Raw genomic sequence first — 20,938 nt, 5'->3', positions numbered from 1 at the left:
AGAGAGAGAGAGAGAGAGAGAGAGAGAGAGAGAGAGAGAGAGAGAGAGAGACCGAGACCACATCAGCAGGGACAACATGGCCACCAGGTCAGGAAGCTGAGAACTCACATCCTTTACCACAAGCATGAAACAGGGATAGTGAGCTGGGAGTAGGATGAGGTAACAGAATCTGAAAGCTTGCCCTCAGTGACGTACGCCCTACAGCATGGTACACCACCTAGGCCTCCCCAACAGCAGCACCAACCTGAGCCTATGTGGGACACTTCTCACTCAAACACCACAAAACCTCAGCTTCCACCCTCACGATCAGACAGTTTTCTACATCCTTTCATTGGGGAGCTGGTCTGTTTGGCTGTCCCCAGTACCCCATACAAGCCCAAAGTGGGCAGTCTGAGTGGCCAGGAGAACAGAGCCAGACTCTGGCAGTACGTAACAGTCACGGTGACACTGGGGGGGGGGGGCACAGGCTCTTGTGAACCTCCAGGTAGCCTAGCTCTCATGCCCAGGACTGACCTGATGATGCCCATGCTATGCACCCAATTATGAGCAGAAGGCAATCGCGTGCCTCCCTACTCCTGGGAGACTATCTTCTTTCTACTCCTGGTGCTAAAGACAGCTTCGGGCTTCCCCATCACACTGGCCTCTGTGGCAAAGGCCAAGGCTGACATGCATGGGAGCTTTCTGGCTGGGGGAATGATTCTCTTGTGTGGGAAAGCCTACATGTACCCCATAGTAGGTCTTTAACACCTTCCAAGAGCCAGGGCTTGGGCTCCCAGAAGGCATATACAGAGGTGTCAGTGTAGCTCAGGTAAGTAGAAAAACCCTGAAGCATCTACAGACCCACTCCTTGTGTCCCAATTCTAGTCTGAACTCCAGGGGTCCTGACCCAGGCTCCTGAGCAGCTGTACTATAATCCCTAGAGAGCCAGAAGCTCCTGTGAATCATGAATGGCCTTCCTAACATCTCAAGGGAATAAGCACAAAAGCTTATTCTCACATTTGTGTAACCCACATTGCAAGAGCCTAGCTAAGAGACTACTTGAACTAGCTCATTTTCTGTTACTATACCAAAGTGTCTGAGTCTGGTTAACTTTATAAAGAAAAGTCTTATTGAGCTCACAGTTTTGGAGATTCAAGGGCCTGATCAGCACTGGCAGGAACCTCTTGATTAGCTAACATTATATTGGCAGAGACTCCTGGGAAAAGAACAGATCCCATAGCCAGTCAAGAATCCAGACGCTTAGACAGCTTAGGCTTGAGCTCTTATAAACAATTTAATCTCGTGAGAAATAATCCTTCCTGGAGGCAGTGCCCCATGACCTAATGACCTCCCACTAAGCTCTACCATTTAGAGGTCGCAACATCTCTCACCAGCAGTGAGACAGGATTCAGTACCATCACTGTTGTTAGAACAGATATTTTGCAGATCTGGTCAGACTGTAAGTCACTCCCCGCCCCTCTAAGTCGGTTACCAGCCCCATCAACCAGATGCCAGGTGTGTTTGTAACTTCCAGGTACATCAAAGGGACCTAGCCCATTACAGCAGGCACCCTGGCCTCCAGCATCATTCTTCCTGAATCCCTGGGCAGTCCTGTACCTCCACTGTCTTTGAGTGGGCGCAACTGTGGGTGTGGATGCATATGTGTGCATGAAAGCAGATGGCAGAGGTAGACAGTGGTGTCCTCATCAACAACTTCCTTTCTTTTTATTTGGTTGCTGGGGATTGAACTCAGGTCCTCACGCTTGGGTAGCGAGGACTTTACCGACCACACCATCTCCCTAGCCCCTCACTGCTCTTTGGGGCATTTATCTACCCCACGGCAATAAATTCAAAAACAGAAAGTGAGGCCGCAGAAAGTCTTGGCCTCTGCCAAGTCCAGCACAGCTCATGTGGATTTCTACTTTCTGTGACATTAACCACCTTTGATGTGGCTTATCCTCATCAGAGCAGTCTCTGACTGAGGATGCGATGCATCACGGATAGGTCTCTCCCTCCCTGAGTCCCTCTGTGCAGGTCGTACAAGAGGATGCAGATGGGCCCAGATGCTCTCAGAATCTTCCATTTTCCCACCGTCTAGCTTAGCATCCTGACGAAGTAGCTCTCCCGCCACCCCTCCACCCCCAGGGTGACACGGTGGAGGAGCTGGGTACAAAAAGCCCCAGGATAAACAGATAAGCACGGAGAAGCTTCCTCGGGCACTGTTGTTACTCAGGGGGAAAGCCTGTGACAACAAACTGGGCATAAGAGTGAGCCCGATGTAAAATGCGCATGAATTTGAAGAGGAAGCCAGAGGCTCTTGCAGGCTTAGCAGCTGATATGGCCAACACCCTCTGCATCCCTCAGGGTGACATGTTCACCGTCCTCTGCCCTTAGGGAGACCTCTGGGGAAAAGTTGGAGAACTGTCTTCAGGAGGAGGTTCCATCTTCATCTTAGAAGGCTCCAGAATAGGCCCACAGGCTGCCCTGTCCTGGCCATTCATGTTGTCTTTCTGCCTACCTGCCTGTCTGGATGCTGTCTCTGAATTCCCCTTCCCTCATCCTGCTTTGCCTAGCTCCAGCCCCCAGGTATTTGGGGCTGGGGGTCTGGGGGGGGGGGCATGTGAATCTGCACTCTTTCACAAACTAGCTGGGACCCTGGGCAAATCTCACTGAACTGCCTGGCAGCTGTTTAGGAAGGCCATGTCCCTCCTGGATCAGGCCCCCAAACAGCTATATGAACCTTACTTGCAGTGCCAGGACAAGGGGCCCAAACCACCTCTGAAGTAACAGATAAGGATGACAATTGTTGCATGGGCCCTCACTACGCCCTTCACCCTGTAAACTTTAACACAATTCCATGAGCTAGAGGCTGCTGCAATCAGGCTACTGAGCAAATGAGGAAACTGAGGCACAAGGAGGTTGAAAGGCTTGCCCGGGTTGCATGGATAAGCAGTGGGGCTAGGATTTAGACCTAAGGTGGCATCCTTTCCTGAGGCTACCACACTGTCATCTTTTTTCAGTGGCACTCTGTAGAATGATGAGCCCAGTCTCCATGCAAAAGCCATGATATAGGGCCAGTATACAAGTTTGGGGGCTGTGGAGCACCCTAGGGCCGGTGCTCACAAGTGATCTTTGGTCCAACAGAGGCTACTGGGCAGAACCTGCAGAGGCAGTGTGCTCCGGATCACATCCAGCTACTGTCCACATTTATCTCTTCTAGCAAAGCCCCCCCTCCAACCCCTCCAGCATTCAATCAGTGGCTCACAGACCCATGTAGAGCCCAGTAACACCTGCCACACAGTGTTCCCCAGGGTGGAAAGGAAGACAGCCCAGTCTGACAAGCACCAAGAGGAACACTCCAGATGGAAGGAGTCCTGCGGGGAATGGGGGGAGGACCCTCCTTAATAGGTCAGGTCTTTCCTCTGTAATACCCAACCGCACACTGCACATTTCTACAAAAACCCCTGCTTCCTCCAGAGTCAGATGCAGGTAAGGGAGGGAGAGATGGAGTACAGGGACAGACCAGAGGTACATGCTTTCAGTAATATGGGGAGTCTCCTGGCCCAGTCACCCTGGGATCCTCCAGCCCCTGCCAAGTTGCAGAACAATGAGTCAGTGGCTGCCAAGTCCAAGCCAGGGGTCAAATATCTGTGGAATGTGACCCAGAGCCACAGGCCTCGCTGAACCATCTCAGCCTGCCTTTCCTCTAAAGGGAGCAAATGCTGGTGCTCTGGGGTGCTGTGCCACACACATGCCATGTGACCTCTCACCTAGGCTCCTGGCTTTGGCATAGAAAGCAACAAAGAGCTGTCTCGTGTCTACTGGGCAGCTAGAGATGAACTTGGAACAACCTAGGGTTCAAGAGGGACATGCTAGAGAGCTTGATCATTGAGGTCCCCAATTTCTGGGGACTTCACCTCAGGGTTAAGTTCTACCTTTATTTGCTGCTGAACATCAACCCTCACAAGGCTGGTGGGCCCTAGAAGACCGTGCCCAGAGCAGATGTGCCCACCTAGATCCTAATGACAGAAACCTAGTTTGGGTGCCCATTACCCAAAGTGCAGCCTAGAGCTGGAGGCCCAAGGCCCAGTAAAGAGGCACAGCAGGTTCTAGCTCCTGGCCACTTATGGGGTCAAGCTGGTACAGTTTCAGCATTAGCCAACATCCACGGGTGATTACCATCTCTAAAGATGAGGTGCTGTTACCCCACTGTGCAGATGAGAAACTGAAGCTCTCAAAAGGACCATGACTTGTCAGCTTCTCAAAGAAAGGAAAAAGCCCAGCTGGTGAGAGGCAGACAGGCATGTGTGACATATGGACCAGTTATTGGGGAACTTGATAGTAACATGGTGGGTACTATGTATACCCCATGTGATTGCTAGAATCCACATTAGAGGAGGAAATGAAAGTCAGATTGGTTGAGTGGCAGTCCAAAGTTACACAGGAGGCAACAGGAACAACTGACACTTGAAACCAAGTCTTCTATGTCCATCCACACAGCCTTGGAAGAGCACACAAATGCATGCAAGGATAGACTGAATGAGTCCAACCCAGGGATGCAGCTATATCCCAGGCCAGTGCCCACTGGTCTTGGGTTAAGCAGATGTTACTGGGTTTTCACTTGACAGGAAACAGTCAGAGCTCAGGCCAGAATTCTGAGGGCTGGTTAGGCTAGAAAAGACACAGGTGGTGTCTGGTGTCCGGACTGGTCCTGTGTCCCCCTAACTCTTCTGAATCTCTTCCCTCCAGACCACACACACTACTCAGACAGTGTAGCTCCATGGTCGATGGACACCTGGCTTCTCTGAGTGCATGTCACAATGAGGTCCTACATGGGCCTCTTTCTCAGGCAGTGGGGGCCCCCAAGGTGGGCCTGAAAGACATGGAGCCAGTTCCCTGGAGCACAGGGCTCCCCCTTTCTTCTCTCCCCTCTCTTTCCCTTACCTATTCCTTCCTTGCACCCTTGCCCACTGCACTACCTTTATCTTCCTCCTGCCAGCCTAGGATCCCTCTGAGGTACTCCAGACCCAGCCACAGCCACACAGAAACACTGCTCAAACCAACTTAAGGCCTGCCCTTCCTGAGTCCCCATCTCAGCCAGAGCCAGGCTCCACTCCAAGCTTCACCTCCCCTCACAGGCCTGAGTGGTCTTGTTGATTCTGCCTCCCAAGTCTCCCTCCCTCAAATCCAATTCCTAGACATAACCCTTCCAAGGTCCTGTAGTCCCCAACATCCTTGGCCTTATCACTGATTTCTGTGTGTCTTCTGGTATCCAGACTGTGTACACATATGCAGAGACCAGAGGAGGCCTTCAGGTGTCCTCTACTCTCTGATTCGTTCCCTGAGATAAGGATGGTAGCCAGCAGGTCCCAGCCATCCTCCTGTCTCCTTCTCCCCAAAGCCCCTACTTGTGCTATGGTTATAGGCATGACTATACACGCGCAGCTTAGTGTCTGGGTGCTGGGGATCTGAACTCACGCTCACACAGCAAGTGTTCTTACCACTGAGCATCATCCCCACCCTGAAGGTATTTCTTAACAGTCTAGAAGGCTTCCCAGGAAAAGGCCACAGGTCAGAGTGAGATGTTCCCAAGCCACACCCAGTGGCACTAGCCTGCCCACTATAATCCCACCCTTCCAGACTCCCACAGCACAGCTATACTACTGAGCCTCCCTGCCCTTCCACAGCACCCAATTCCTTCCAGACTTCTCCATGTACCAGCCTTTGCCCAGGAGACCTATCGATGACCTCTTAATTCACAAGGTCACACTCACTACCAGGCCAGGTCTCTGGCTTGTTGTAGGATCTTGGGAGAGTGTCATCCTCTTTCTGAGTTCAAAGTTCTGTAGAAGGAAGGGGCATCCAAACCTTTCCAGGTGCTCTCTAAGGATATAGTGAGCAAGTGGGTAGCTGTGAGGACAACTTCTCCTGTCCCAGTATGACAGGGTCCACATGGATTTTTCCCTAAAACCAACACTTGGGGACACAGACTGCTTCCTTTGTCATTGCATCTGCTTCTGAAGTTGGCCATCAAGAGTAGAAACTGGTCATAGTGTCATCTTCAAGCCGTTAGGCTGTGGGAGACACAGAGGTCCTTGTGCACACAGATATGCACCAAGGGAACCAGGAATATGAAACACACAGGCTTAAAAACACAAAAGCAGGGGCTGGCGAGATGGCTCAGCGGGTAAGCGCACTGACTACTCTTCAGAAGGTCCTGAGTTCGGATCCCAGCAACCATATGGTGGCTCACAACCACTCGTAATGAGATCTGATGCCCTCTTCTGGTGTGTCTGAAGACAGCTACAGCGAATTACGCCGGAGCGAGCGGGGCCGGAGCAAGCAGAGGTCCTGAGTTCAATTCCCAGCAGTCACATGATGGCTCATGGCCATCTGTACAGCTACAGTGTACTCATGCACATAAAATAAGTAAATCTTTTAAAAAAAACCCACAAAAGCAGAGATGCATAATCTGTTATCTGCCCAGAATGCAAGTGGCAGATGTGGTTAATAGCCTGGTGGCCTCTGCACTATAGAACCACATCAGATCCTCCCCAGACCCTTATTCGGAGCTAGTCAATCGATAAAACCTACCTTTATTGAAGATTTCACAAGTATTTTACAAAGAGTTTCCATGCAGTCATGTCTTAAGCTTTATTGTACACATAGGATTGATTTAATTTTCACCAGGAAATTTTTCACCAAAATGTGCCATGCTTGAATACGCCTAAAATAAACTACTTGGGTCAGCCTCTCAAAGTTTGAGCCAACCTGGGCTACTGTCAGGTTGAATCAAACTGCTTTCTTGTCCCCCATTGATTACTCTGCTAACCGTAATGGTCACAGAGACCCAACCACCATCACCAGGCCTTGCCCAGGTCTGGCACAAATGAGAGCTGACTAGATAAATTCTCACTGGCAGGTGGAGAAGATCCCCAAAGTCTTGTAATCCCTATGGTCGAAGATCAGACAGAAGTTATCATTCAAGACAAGCCTTATACCACACAGACACAAGCTCCCAGGACTTGTAAAAAATCAACACTAGCTCCCAATCACATTTTAGTTACCTTTCCTGAGTAACAAAGGGGTCCTGTAATCTCACCCTTTCCTTAGAGGAAGAGTGAGAGGGCGGAGTCCTATGGGGGAGGCCCTGGTTTAAATTACTCAAGATAAAGCCGAGATCTGCTAAGTGTGTCCTCTGCACACATCCCCTCCTGTGGATGTCTACAACCCCCATTTTAATAGATGAGGAAACTGAGGAACAACAAAGTTAGATGGTCTATCAAGTTGACAATGAATGGGACCTGTGTGGCCCCAGCCCTGACTCTCTTTGAAAGTCTGGGCTGGGAAATCACCAGGAGGCAGAATCTAGATCTCATACCCCAGGGTATGAGAAAGAAACCTAAGAAACCCACCACCTCAGTGCCTCCTGCTGTGCCTCCAGCTCAGAAATGAAATTTCCTCCAGATGTTGGCAGGCTCTTCTATGTCTGAAGTAAATGGTCTCTGGCAAAATTCACTCCTACCTCGATACTCAACTGCACGGCCTCCTCCAGGCAGCACTCTTAGATTCTCTCTCCTGCCAGCAATGTGTCCCTAGCAGCTTAGCTCTCTCTGGTCCTTTGTGAAGTTTCCCTTCCCTCAAAGGTAGAGACTAAGTCACTCATTCCCCGGGCTCAGTGGTCACAGAGGACCGTTAGATAAAGGTTACCAGTGGCTTCAAGAGAAGAGACTGGCCAGAGCCACAGAGGCACATTTCAGGGCAGAGATTCTTGAAGAGTAGAAACTCATCGATCCCCATGTCCTTTCTCAGACACTATTATTCCTTCAACCAACATTAGAAGGTAGAGAAAACCAGCAGAGTAGCCCCAAGTGGCTTCAGATTCAAAGTCTGTCCCAGGCTTGTCCCTAGGCCCAGCAGAGTGTCAGCCATCCCTAGGGGCCACCTGACCACCCCTAGCTTCAGATTCCACCCCAGGGACATGCGCTCCACCTGTCCCACCACTACCCCAGGGGTTCTAGCAAAGCTTAACAGGATTCTGGCTGGCAGCACCTGCCATGCCCCACAGCAGTGGCAAAGGTCTCTCAGGCTAGTGGCAGTGCTGCCCTTGCTGGCTGCTCCAGCTGGCAAGCGGTTGAGGAAGCAGTAGATAGCAGAGGCGCAGCTAGGTCTGGTAACCCTCTGAGTTCAGGATCTGGAGATTTCTGGGGTCTGGCCCCTGTCATTAGCTGGGCAAGCCCCTGGGAGTACAAGTAGCAGGAAAGGGGGACAGAGTTCCCTGTGTTAAGAGCTTGGCTGGTCTGGTACCTCCTGAAGGGAGCAGCCCCAGGGCAAGTCTACTTAGCTGAGGGTTGAGGGCTGGTACGGTTCCCAAGCCCCCAGGGATCGAAATAGCCTCTCAGTGCCAACTCCAGTGAGGGACACTGGCCCCTTCTGCCTGTACTGGGGACTTCCCCTTCCCAAGACTCTTGTCCCCAGACAACACCAAAAGGAAACTCCCCCACCTCGCACTGCTCCAAAAATAGCTGGGACTGCCACCTCCATGGTGACTGGAACTTGTCACAACCCCCACAGAGCCTCCTGCTTACCAGGGAGTACAAGCTGGCGGTAGTGGCCACCAGATGGTATGGAAGCCAATGCAGGTAGCTTAAAATCCACTCTGGGACGGCCTGATCAGCTCCTTGTTTTATTCACCAGGAAACTGAGGCAGGGGTTACTTGGGACTATAAACACAGTAGGGCCAATATCAGCCTGGAGATATCATCCCTCCTGCCCCCAAGTTGATATCATGCCCTAGACAACTCCACCAAAGGAATTTCCCATCCCTCACCTGTTGCTTGGACACTGGATGCCAGGTGGGAAGAGAGATCCTTCCCTTTATCCCCATGTTCCATCTAACCAAGCATGACAGTCCTTGTTGGGCCTTTAAAAGCTTAGCCCTTCCCAGACTTAGTGGGGAGCAAGTGTGAGCACTTATGTTCAGATCCCTAGAACCCAAGTCAGCTGACCCGGTAGTGTGTCTATACTCCAGTGCACCTTCTATGAGATGGTAAGTCAGGTAAGCAGAATCCCTGGAAGCTTACAGCCCAGCTAGCTTAGTGCATGCAGCCACAGACAGGAGACTCAAATAAGGTAGATGTCAACGGCTAACGCTTGAGGTTGTCCTCTGGACTCCCATATGTATTCATATACATGGACGCACTAACATGCATAAGGTGGCGGGTTTTTAATATAAATGCCAGTTTGGCTCTTCCTATTATTTGTATGCTTGAAAAGGTCTATCTGCTGGCCATGAAAGAGGGCTTGTCAAACATCAACGCTGGTCTTGAGCCCTGTCTCTGCCGCATCTCCCGCTATGTGCCCAGGTCTTCTCATAGGTTAAATGGGGACAAGGACAGCATCTACTCTCCCAGAATGCTAGAGGACTATATGACATTCCAGGGGTCAGAAGTGCTCAGCTTTGAGCCTGGCTCCCAACAGACACCCAAACAGTGGGGTCATTGTTTGTTCCAATTCCATCCTTACTCTCCTACTGTGCTTTGCTCTTTAAAACAAGGCCATAGGCCCAGGAACTTAGAGCGTCTTAGAGCGTTCCCAGGCTTCCTTTTTCCTCCCCCTCTTCTCCAAGCCCTTCCAGCTGCCTCTTCTACGCAGAAACCACGCTGACAATGGGGAAACCCGGGATGCCATAAACAAAAAGCCCCTGTTCTTACTGGAGCCACGGGCCAGAGAGCATCTAACAGTGCCTCAAGAAGGGGCAAGAGTGGTCACACACAGTTTCTTGCCACCAGTATCCCTCCATCCCCCAAGACCCAATAGCTAGACAGGAGGGCAGGGCTGGACTGAGGGGAAAGGGGTTCCCAGCAGAGGACACAGAAGATTCAAAGGCACAGTAGCAGGCTGGCTTCGAGTTGTAGCCCTTCCACAGGCCACCGTGGCCTCTGTGTTCTTATAGGGTGTGAGGATAGCATCTACTGCCCCCAGGCCTGCTCCAGGCTTCACTCCACAGGCCACACCTGCCTTCTCCAGAGCAAGAGCCACTTCTACCCTGCACCCCATCTGCAGGAGCACTGCTGTGAGGACTGACACTGGCATATGGCAGCTGAAGCTCCAGAGGCCGTGCTGTGCCAGACTCTGGCACAAGGGCTCGGCCACCTGCCAATACACCTTCCCTGCCGGCCCCAACTGTCGGGCATATGCCTACTGCGGGCTCTCTTGGTGACAGTTGCTGGGCCCAGGCCAGCCATCCATAGGGGCTGGACTCCAAGGCCAGGTCTGGGGGTATATGATTCTCCCAAGGAGGAGGTGCTCAGAGACTTGTGTCTTCTATGACCCTATTAATCTGGTTCGTAGAGAAAGTTCCAGGCAAGGTGGGTGAGGGCCTCCTAAGGGTGACAGTGAGCTCCCTTCACAATCTCCAATGACACTGTCTCCTTAGTCCAATCCTGTCCAGTCACAGGGCCACCTAATCACAAGGTCTGCAGCTGCTTCCTATGTCTCTTCTGATCAGACACTTGCTAGACCTGAGTTAGATCGGGAACGTGTAGCCATTTTTTTTTTTAAAGGGTAAGTTTTTGTTTTGCATGTGAGAGGGTAGAGCACATGTGTGTTTGGATGCCTTGTTCACCCATGTGTGTGGAGACCAGAGTTTGTAGTCAGTATCCTTCGCTACTCTCCACTTTATTGCTGACACACGGTTCCTCTGTCGGCCTCCCAAGCTAGACCACCACACTGCTTCAGGTGTGCTGCTAATTTAGGTGCTGGTGATCCAGATGTTGTTCCTCATGTTCTTTGGCAAATAAATGTTTTATTCCCAGGCCCTAATATGTGGCCACTTTTAACTCCGCCTGAGAGACGCTGGCTCTGGGCTGCGGCATAGAAAGCATGGTTGCCCAGGACATACGACTTGGTTGCTCACAGGGCTGCTTGGTCATAGGAAAGTCCAAGACTGTCTCTGGGCCTCAGGTTCCCACCTACAACATGGGTCTAGGGGTGATCCTTCTGATGTGATGGAAGGTTTGTGGCACCCTGGGATACCCTGAGACTGAACTACATATGAGTCTCATATCCAATCACATGCTTACTTCTGGGAGGAAAGCAGCTCTTCTAGGCCTAGTAGAGCAAAGAGGATCTGCTCTCTGGCCTGAGGACACTTTCTATACACTGCTGCCGGACTCATAGCCATGTGTGGGCTCCCAGGCCTGCTGTGGGCTCCCATACACAGCCACAGTGGCAGTAATGCATGGAATGAACACTACACCCAGAGTTCCCCAAACTACCAGCTGCTGGGCCAGACTGGCTGAGGAGACTGGCAGTGAGCATGCTCACAAAATCACCCTGTGAGGCCATCTTGTGGGCCTACAGATGACAAAACAGCCTTGCCCAGTGTGTTCCAGCTGAGAGTGGCAGAGCTTGGCTGAGAACTCAGGCCTGCAATCACCCCTGGGTGAGCTGCATCCCTGCCTTCTGAGAAGAAGCAAATGTGTGGGGTTGGGAACAACCAGACCAAAGTGCTTCACTATGCTATTTGGAGGGATCGAGAAGGCTTCTTCAGCCCAGGCTCTGGAGTCTAAGAGTTCCAGGTTCAAATCCCATGCTGCCTCTGTCCAGCTATCTGAATGTGGGCCAGTGCCCCAGCTACATCTATAATTCTGTCTTCTGAAAACAGGGGCCTTTCAGGACCTACTCTGTGGGGTTGTTGAAAGACTGTGTGAGAATGTGCTGGTAAACACCTCCTTCAGACTGTCAGGGCCCAAGTTCACATAGGAGCTCTTGTATGGTTACTGCGACACTGTGAGGATGAATTTCAGAGCCAAACAGTGCTTACTCAAGAACAGATGTCTGCAATACAAATTCTGCACACAATCCTTCACAGTAAAGCCACTCCTCACTCTCCTGGGCATGCCAGGCCTGGGGCACTCAGGGCCTCTGGTAGACCTCCTGCCCTGGCTCCCTCTTCATCCTCCTGAAGCTGGAACACATTAGAGATGGCGACAGCATTTCACAAGTTACCAGGATGAATCTAAGCTGCCCCTCCCCCACTGCTTCAATAACATAAATCTTGGCAGGGACTGGCAAGAGACCCTATATATTTACATGACGATCGTGCCTCATGATCACAGGGCTCATGGTTCTGGCAGGCAGCATGTGGCAGGGATGACTGTGGTCCTAGGAGAGTCACTATTTTCCGACGACTTTTATTGTCCATTATATCCCGCGTTTACAGGGCTCTGCTCCGGCCTGGCAGGAATATGGTACACGGAGGGGCCTGCATATCCTAGCTGCAGGCCTGTCCTCTGGGTTCATCCACCTGCCAAGTCTTTGTGTGATACACAGACTACAGGAGCTGGGTGAGGGGGCAGTCTAAGGGCATCCAGACACAGATATTCCTTGAAGCCCAGGTATATTCCTGGCTCTAGGGCCTTGAGGCATGGTGGGAGTGGGGACGGTGTTACTTTGTGAGGGTGGGGCATGAAGGTGTGCTGAGCTGTCTACTTGGCTTGGGGCACTTCTTAGGGATTTGATAAGACAGTTGAACTTAACCACGGGAAAAAATTAGCAAATATAGTATAAATCAAGGGTTTGTACAGACACCTCCCAGACTGCTTTGTTAAACATTCTCTAGGGATGAAAGAGGTACTCCAGCAGGCCATCAGGAACACGGGGAAGACACAGGGGCTGAGGACTCCTTGCTGTACAGTGTGCCTTTTAGCATATTATTTCCCTCTCTGAGCCCCAGCCTCCCTCTGTAGACCATGGGCACACACCTAAGCTCTTTGGATATGAGAGAGTTATCATACTTTATAGGAAGCTCCCTGGTGGTGTTTAGCATACAACAGGTTTCACAAACTGGTTATTGTCACTTGTTGTTCAACACTGAGCACCTTCTTTTTATTGGGCAGTAGGGGTCAGAGACATAAACAAATCCCAGTAACCAATGATACACTCTTTGTTTGTATGTGGCACTTCTGATGGTCTGCAGAGGGACAGTCACCCACACCACCTTATGGGAGCCCCTGACAGCCTTAGGAGTCAGGAAGAGTAGAAGTGGGATCTATCTCTGAGACGAGGAAAGGAAGCTAGAGAGGACTGTGACACATGACAGGTCTTAGGCCTGGCCCCACTGGCTTGCTATGGCTCCTGCCTAGGAGTTCCCATGCTAGCCAGACAGTCCCCCTGTTGGTGCGGGGTCATCCAGAAAGAGGATGGGCAGGAGACTATGGGTCAGGTGTCCTGGGTTCTGGTCTGGGCTCCTGGCTCCCTTGCTCTATGTTGTCTCCCTCAAACCTCCACAAACAGTATATCCATACCTGTTGTGGGCCAGTGTGATCCCATGTGATAGCTAAGGTCTCTCAGGTAAGAAAACGAGAGGACTGAACATGGTATAGCCCCCATACACTGCTGCTGGCTTCTCCATCTACACATTTCACGGATGTGGAAACTGTAGCTTGGAAAATCTGCAGGCACCATTCCCCCCACTCCCACCCCACCACCCGTTAAGAGTTATACCCACACCTTGGGCTGGAGTTGTCAGAGCTTGTGGCTGGTGCCCACAGAGGCCGGCCATCTAGCCTCAGCTCAGAGTGGTGGCTGTGCGCCTCAGTGTACTGGGAGACTGGGGAAAGTGCTTATGACTCAGATAACCTTTGAGACAGCAAGGCAGAGGAAGCGGGTGGCATTTCTGGGGGTGTGCCTCATTTCCTAGAAGGATGCGTCATGGGCTTTTGTTTAATCAGCAATCACCCTGACCATCCACAGCCACCTGTGTTTGGGGGAGCACCACACAGGCTGGCCTATTTCTGCAGCAATCAAGGTGGGCAGGTCAGACAACAGACAAGACAAGAGGGTGGGTGTGGGGGGCAGGCAGGGGCTGCTTCAGGGACACACAGCAGGGACACACATTAAGTCTTCAGACTCCTTGTCCAAAAGGTTAAGTTTTCTATTTGTAAGGACAGGAGAGACCCTCCAAAGCTTTATGAGAAAGACATGGAAAAACAGCAGCTGAATAGCAGACAGGAGGCAGAGCGGCCCCAGCCAGCCAAGGGAAGACTCCAGACACTGATGCTAGAATTCCTGTGGCTGAGGGTCATGCGACTTCCTCTGCAGAAGACAGTTGAGAAAGTCTGAGCAGGAAGGAAGGGACGTGTCCACGAGACAGCATATCATGTGCTGCAGCCCTGGCTGCCCCACAGGCTAGCTACATGACCATCAATGAGCTCCTGGCTTGCTTGGAGCCCCAGTTTACCCTCATTTATCCACTCTGTACCAAGCACAATTCCCTGTGTTTCAGTGATAAGTAACTGAATCCCTTTAGTATCTTGTGAGACAGGTATGCCACCATTTCTATTTTGCAAAAGGAGAAAGCAGAAGCACAGAGGTAGGCTACCTGAACTAGGTGAAAGTCAGGTGACCTGACCACAGCTCAGCCCCACCCTGTAGCAGGTGCTGGCTGGTCCCCAGCATTCTTCCTGTTTTAAGAGAGCACTCTGCACACTGACTAGAGGCCCCGATTAGGCAGCAGCTGCCGCAGTCTGGAGACAGTCTCAGCTACTGCTGCTTTTTGGTGAAGTCCAATTTCTTCAGTACACTTAGCAGCCTTTATAGACCAGGGCCCAGGAGCCCCTCAGGAGGCCCCCTGAGTCACAGCAGCAATCGACCTGTCTCTTTGAGCCTTGCTGAGAGGTGCCCATGCAAGCAGGAATGGATGACCCTACTGTGATGTCCTTATTGGAGTTTTACGCACAGGTCAGCCTCGGGGACTGCAGGAGGGAGACTGCCATTCATGTGTCCAAGAAAGAGAGGAAAAAACATCTATTCATAGTCAGACATAGCTGCTCTGTGGAAGTGCCACTCCTGACGCAACGAGCAGACCCGCTGTGTGAGGGATTCCAGAAGAGTGTGACCTCGGAGCAGCCACGTGGAAGGCTCAAAGACTTGGGTGGTCACCAAGTTTTTAAAATATGCCTGGACATCTAACCATGCAAATTCCAGAGGGAGCGTAGTTCTGACCGAAAACCCAAGCCTGTCTTCCCAAACAAAATTCTTCCAACATTTTTTGGCTTAAACAAATAGCCAGCCAATTTGGTTTCTCTTGACTCTCTTGAGTAAGGAAAAGTCATGCTAAGAAGAAACTCCCACTAAATCACATGTTCATCCTCTCCCCATGCCATGCACAGGCCATGTGTGTGATGAATCAACTCACCCATCATGTCTCTATGAGACACTGCTGTCTCTACAAGAAAGTAGGATTCAAAGAGGTATAAACTCACTTCTGCAGAGAGAGCAGGGAGAGAGCAAAGGAAAAGTCTAAAATCAAGGGTGGCTCAGGTGGTTAGAAGACCTGCTGTACTAACATGAGAATCTGAGTTCTAATCCCCACTATTCTAGTAAAAAAGATGGGAGTGGCCACACATGCCTATAATCCCAGTGCTGTGGGATGCAGAGACTGGAGGCTTATGGGTGCTTACTGGCCACCTGCCTAGATCCAAGTTCAATGAGAGACCATTTCAAAGACATAAGGCAGAAAGTGGCAGAGTATGACACTTGGTGTCCTCCTCTGACTGCCATAGCAAACAAGCATACATACCCTGATACCCACCCCACACACAAATCCAGTGCGACTTTGTAAAGTATGAGGTGAATCCAGCAGAATCTTCTGCCTATGAAATTAAGAAGTGCCCTCATCAGAAATGGAGATACAAGGAAAGTTCTGGGTGCATGGGTGGCCTTGGACTCTGGGTGCACACATGCTCCATTCACAGGCATCTGGAAACCTCTAGAAATGGGCATTGGAGTAGGGTGCAAGGTGGACAGTCACTCAGGCAGGCCCAAGGGCAGTTGGAATAACTATCCAGTTGTCACCTTCCTTGGTGTCCTGTTCCTCTGGCAATGAAATCTGCAGAGGGAATTCTGTGCTGAGCACTCAGGAAATTCCCCTGGCTCTATTCTTGGCTTTATCAACACGGAATAATCATTAAGAAAGTCTACCTGCATTTCCTACTGTTCTCAGGAGCCAATATGACCTTCCATCCAGTTACACCGGGCCTCAGTCTCATCAGAGACCCCAGAAGGGGCCCTAGGGCTATGGAGTAATTCCTCAGAACAGGAAGTAAGTGGAGGGCAGGATGGGTGTTTAAGGAAAGACAGCATGTGCAAAGGCTTCGTGCTGGGGACAGATGCCACAGTGATAGCAGTGGAACTGGATCTGCAAAGTAGAGGAGTGTGACTCAGATTCGCAGGGCCCTGAGTCTACCTGCACACAGCTAGCCGTGTGAGAGGCAGAGATCAACTCCCTGGACTCTCCTTCTGGTGTTCTTTTACAGAGTGCCAAGTGTTGGTATTCGCCGATGGGTCATGTGAGCACTCAAAGCCTGAAGCACCTTTCCTGTGCTCATGGCTACTCCACAAGCCTCCACTCATGGAGGCATGTGTGTTCATGGAGCAACACAAAAGAATTCCTGTGGGGAGACCTGGCAGCAGGCACTTAAGAGCAGTGTGGTGTTAGTGCTGTCAGCGTCAAATTTCTATTCAGCAAGACTTTTTAAGCCATCTGTTGTGTGCCAGGCCAAGCCCTCTATTGGGTACAGGAAGATTTCACACCCTCAAGTTTACCTAGTTTTCTCTTCCTGACATGGGCATGACCAGAATGTTTCTTCTACTTCCCAGAGAAGGAGAGGTGAAGCTTAGTCTGAGTACAGGATGTGTGTGCTTGTTCAAGATTTCTCTGGGAGGTGTCATGGTTGGGATACCCGGAACTGCCTGACCACAGAGATAAGGGTCCCTGATGAACAAATTGGGCCAGATTCCCTTCCTTCCTTTATCCATAGTAGCGGAAGCCTTGCTGGCTGCCAATGTTGGGAATGGAACAGAACGGTAGGGCCTTGTCACTCTCCAGAGGGGATTCCTCCTCCTGATCTGCCAAGATGGACTGAAGCTAAGCTCTGAGAAGCTCTGAATCCTCAATTACCCCAGCTGATGTCTTCGTTAAAGGCCTTCGTTAAAGACAAACCATTCGGGAGGCTGAGCTAAGGGTAGATGTGGTGTGGGCACCTATCTTAGGCACAGAGTGATCAGGCTCTGGAGTTAGGACCCTGTCCTCCTGAGTCTCCAGGCCCATTCCATAAGCAGGGGGCAGGGGGAAGAGGGAGTATCCTTCTCCTGCAGTGTGATCCTGGTCCTCCTTCCCTGCCCCTCTCCAATGCTTGGGTCCTTATATGCTTGTCTCTTCCACAGGAATGCAGCAGGCTCTGGAGATTCTTCTCATTCCAGACGTCCCTGTCCTTACAGATTGGCATTCCCTCAAATGTCGCATCTACCTGGAACCTGAAAAGATGGCCTTGGAAGTATAAGCAGAATTCAAACTTAAGACTTTTTGACCTTGCAATAGTACAAAATGGATAAGCAGTCTACAGAAATCTAACTTTCGATTTTTAACTTCAATCTATTCCCAAACTAGCCATACACAGTCTGAGATCTTAAGGAGGCTGGGCAGAGACAGCCATAGCCTATCAGTCCCACAATCATGAGGGGACTCACCATTCATCTATAGAGTCCAGTGTGAAAACATGCCAGAAGGCTGCAGAGACTCAGTGTGGGCTTGAATTAAGGTATTTCAAGGTTTTAATTTTTAATTTTATTTATTTATTTACTTATTTATTTATTTTTGGCTTTTTGAGACAGGGTTTCTCTGTGTAGCCCAGGTTGTCTCTATAGATCAGGCTGGCCTTGAAGCCACAGAGGTCCTTCTGCCTCTGCCTCCTGGGGGTTGGGACTAAAGGTATGTGCCACCATTGCCCAGCAGCACTTCGATTTATGACGATCTTATCTGGATTATAAACTGAGACATATTCACAGGCTTTTTACAACTATAATTGAGGTAATGCAGGATTAGGATGAGCCCCAATCCAATTGGTCTTTCTACAAAGGAAATATGAATATGCACACATACACACACGGAGAGAAAGAGACAGAGACAGATAGAGACAGAGACATACAATGTTACATGACAGAGAGGCAGACCATGATAGATCTACAGCTCAACACTGGTAGCATTCACCAGATGCCAGAGCAACTCTCCTTTCAGAGAAAAGCAACCCCGGTACCTTGGTTCCAGACAGCAGGCAAGAGTGAGCCTGGGACGCCACTGTGGTACACTCAGTCAGAGCTTACTTGTTAATACAGCCTTAGGAAACCGGGGGTCATATGTGATGTGGCTTGCCACAAAGCCAAGACACTGGCTCCTAGACTTAGGGACTTTCAAAGGCCTGTAACGCTTCTCCCAAATCTGAAGATAGACATAAGGCTGCCAGCATTTTCCAGCATCTAAAATTTCCATCCATTATCACCATTCTTCAGGAGAAAGGACAGTTGACATCAGAAAGTTGTTAATGCCAGGCTTACCCGTCTGTTCTCTCATTTCACTGGGGCTGGGTGCACATATTCCACAGTTCCAGGTTTGGCCTGGCTCTGGATTCAGCGTGCAAGGAATTAAGCCGCTGTACCAGAGATTCCCTTCAGCCTTGGCTGAGAGGGGTGAGGCTGGGCCTCCTCATGTCCTTCTGTGAGAAAGCAAAGATGTGTTCTCTGTTGGAACCTGTGACAATTCCAGCAAAGGCCCTCTGCCACAGGCAATGTCCCAGCACCAGGGAGGAGACAGCCCCAGGTCAAGGGGTTGGGGGAGAAAAAGGAAAAGCATGAGCCCTTCTAGTGACAAGAAGCAACTGTGAAACCTCACAGTGTGCAGACTTAAGGGCCCAGCATCTCTAAAACTCGCCTCATAAACGGAGCCTGGCCCCTACAGAGCGTGGGACCAGATGCCTCGAGCTCAGGGAGAGGCACTCAAAACTTGTGGCCCTAATGGCCTGACGACCCAATAGACAAGGGTCACCCTGTGCTTTGAGAACATCACACCCACGTCTGCCCTGCCTTAACCAGAGAGCAAAGGGAGCCGTGCTCCTTTCCTTGGACGCTCCCATACCAGGACACACTCCCCAGCTGGGGCCAATGGGCACAGGGCAGCAGGTGGCCTCAGATGATAAGGTCTGGTGCAGCAGTACCTCCCAGGGCTCGAAAGCCCTCCCTCCATTCTATGTGCCCCAAGAGGGGCAGGGTGGGCCCCTTTCTCAGGAAGCCAGGAAACACACTCTTTTCTGGGCTAAATGCCCAGATTCTTGCAGCAGTCACAGGACACACTTCTCTAGAGCAGTACCAAGCCACAAGCATGGACTGGAAGTTTCTCTGGGCAGTGTGAAATTGTTTGTGGGGACACATGCAGGCACACTCAGAATTCCAAGCTCAAAGTTGGGCAGGGGAGGGGCTGCTGGGGCTAAATAGGCAAACATTCCCATAGGGCCCTAAAGATGCAGCTGAAGGTCCACTTGTCCTCCGAGAGGGCTCAGTGTTCTTTCCGAGACAATACGTAACTCACTCTGCCATCTCTTAAGTGGTTTTTTTTTTTTTTTTTTTTTTGAAGGATCATGCCTGAGGGGTTAGGGACATGGCATGGAAAAGATGAAGAGTGCTCTGCCTTCCCAGAGGGAGACAGAGACAGACATTGTCATTCAGGCAAGGCAGGAGGAGATAAGAACAGCACTGAGTCAGGTGGGGGAAATCAGGGGACCTGGCCTCACAGGGTCACTAGGACAGTTAAACAGATCACGCTGCAAACAACTTAGGACATAATGTGACACAACACAGGAGCAGGTCCCCTGAGTGGACTAGGTTGGAGTCCAAGTAGTCTCATTGTATCCCAGGGAACCCAGGAGGAGACTCCAGTCCAGCCTAATTCCAGAAGACTCCCACTCCTTCTTGGTAGGAAAGCTATTCTTCTGACACCATGCCCCAGGCTGGCCCACCAGAAGGTTTCCATTCCCTGTATGTAGCAGGCACACAAAACAGTATACACTGCTCTCACCCCCAATCAGCTGCCCATTCTCTCACCAGCAAGACTACTCTAACAGGCTATCCTACCTTACTACTGTCACATCACCAGCAACACTACCCTAACAGGCTATTATCTATCGACTATACTGTCATATACCCAGAGTAACCCTGTGAGCCCCTAACATTGTCTAAAACACTCCAGGCTAGCAAGGGTGGGGAGTTGAAATATCGATAACCCGGGCTCAACCCCAGCACATGCAGTAAGCACAGGTGGGTGCTAAGCTCTAGAGCAACTGCTCTGAGAGCATGACCTCAGATTCTTCTAGAGACAAACAGGAAACAAATACGAAAGGCTGAGACTCAGTCGACAGGACCACATGGTACGATCCCCAGGAGGCATGGATTGGTGATACAGCTGGGAAACCAGGGAGATTAAATGCTTCAGTGGCAAACGGGCTTGCTTGCACAGCCTGGCCTCCTTGGCTTACACACTCCCATCAGCTCTGGCTTCTCTGATCCCTCAGAATCAAAACAGCTTCCATGATTGGGGTTGGAGGGGTAGGGTGGGGTGGGCAGTTACCATGCAGAAATCTGGATTTAGGAAAAATAACACATCCATGGCACTTCTTTCCCTCTGCGGTGAGCTTTACATATTTTATCAGTTATTTTCACATGGTCCCCAGCAAGTCGAGAGAACCTTGTTTTTCACAGGAAAGCGATGAGTGTGACTGAGGGAACAGAGGTGAGGGGCCTCCCACCCAACACCCAGATGAGCAGCATCTCCTAGAGGGCGAGAGCAGCCTGCTTTGGGACGTTGGTTTTATATATCCTGGCTAGGCCATGACCTAGCCCAACCCCTATGCTGCTCACACTTCTCCCTTATGGACTGTTAAGGCTCCCAGATAAAGTAGTCATCCTTCGGCTCAACACCTAAGGCCCCATCTCAGGTGACCCCAAGCTGCTGGACAGGTTTTTGCACAAAGCTGTACCTGCTTAGAGCTACTGATTCTGGAAGGTAGTAGCCCAGGGTCTTCCAGACGTGGCAGCCAAGGGCTTACATCCTTGTTGTGTGACTTTA

At 50.8% G+C, this 20,938-nt stretch overlaps 1 protein-coding gene across 2 annotated transcripts in view; it reads right to left on the bottom strand.

Annotated features, from left to right (window-relative positions):
- Nek6 (NIMA related kinase 6) overlaps nucleotides 1-20,938 on the bottom strand; it is a 71,956-nt gene that overhangs the window by 33,509 nt on the left and 17,509 nt on the right. The window lies entirely within an intron of this gene.

This window comes from Mastomys coucha, unplaced genomic scaffold (assembly GCF_008632895.1).
Source record: "Mastomys coucha isolate ucsf_1 unplaced genomic scaffold, UCSF_Mcou_1 pScaffold15, whole genome shotgun sequence".
Classification (NCBI taxonomy): Eukaryota; Metazoa; Chordata; class Mammalia; order Rodentia; family Muridae; genus Mastomys; species Mastomys coucha.
This window is presented reverse-complemented; position numbering and strand designations above follow the sequence as displayed.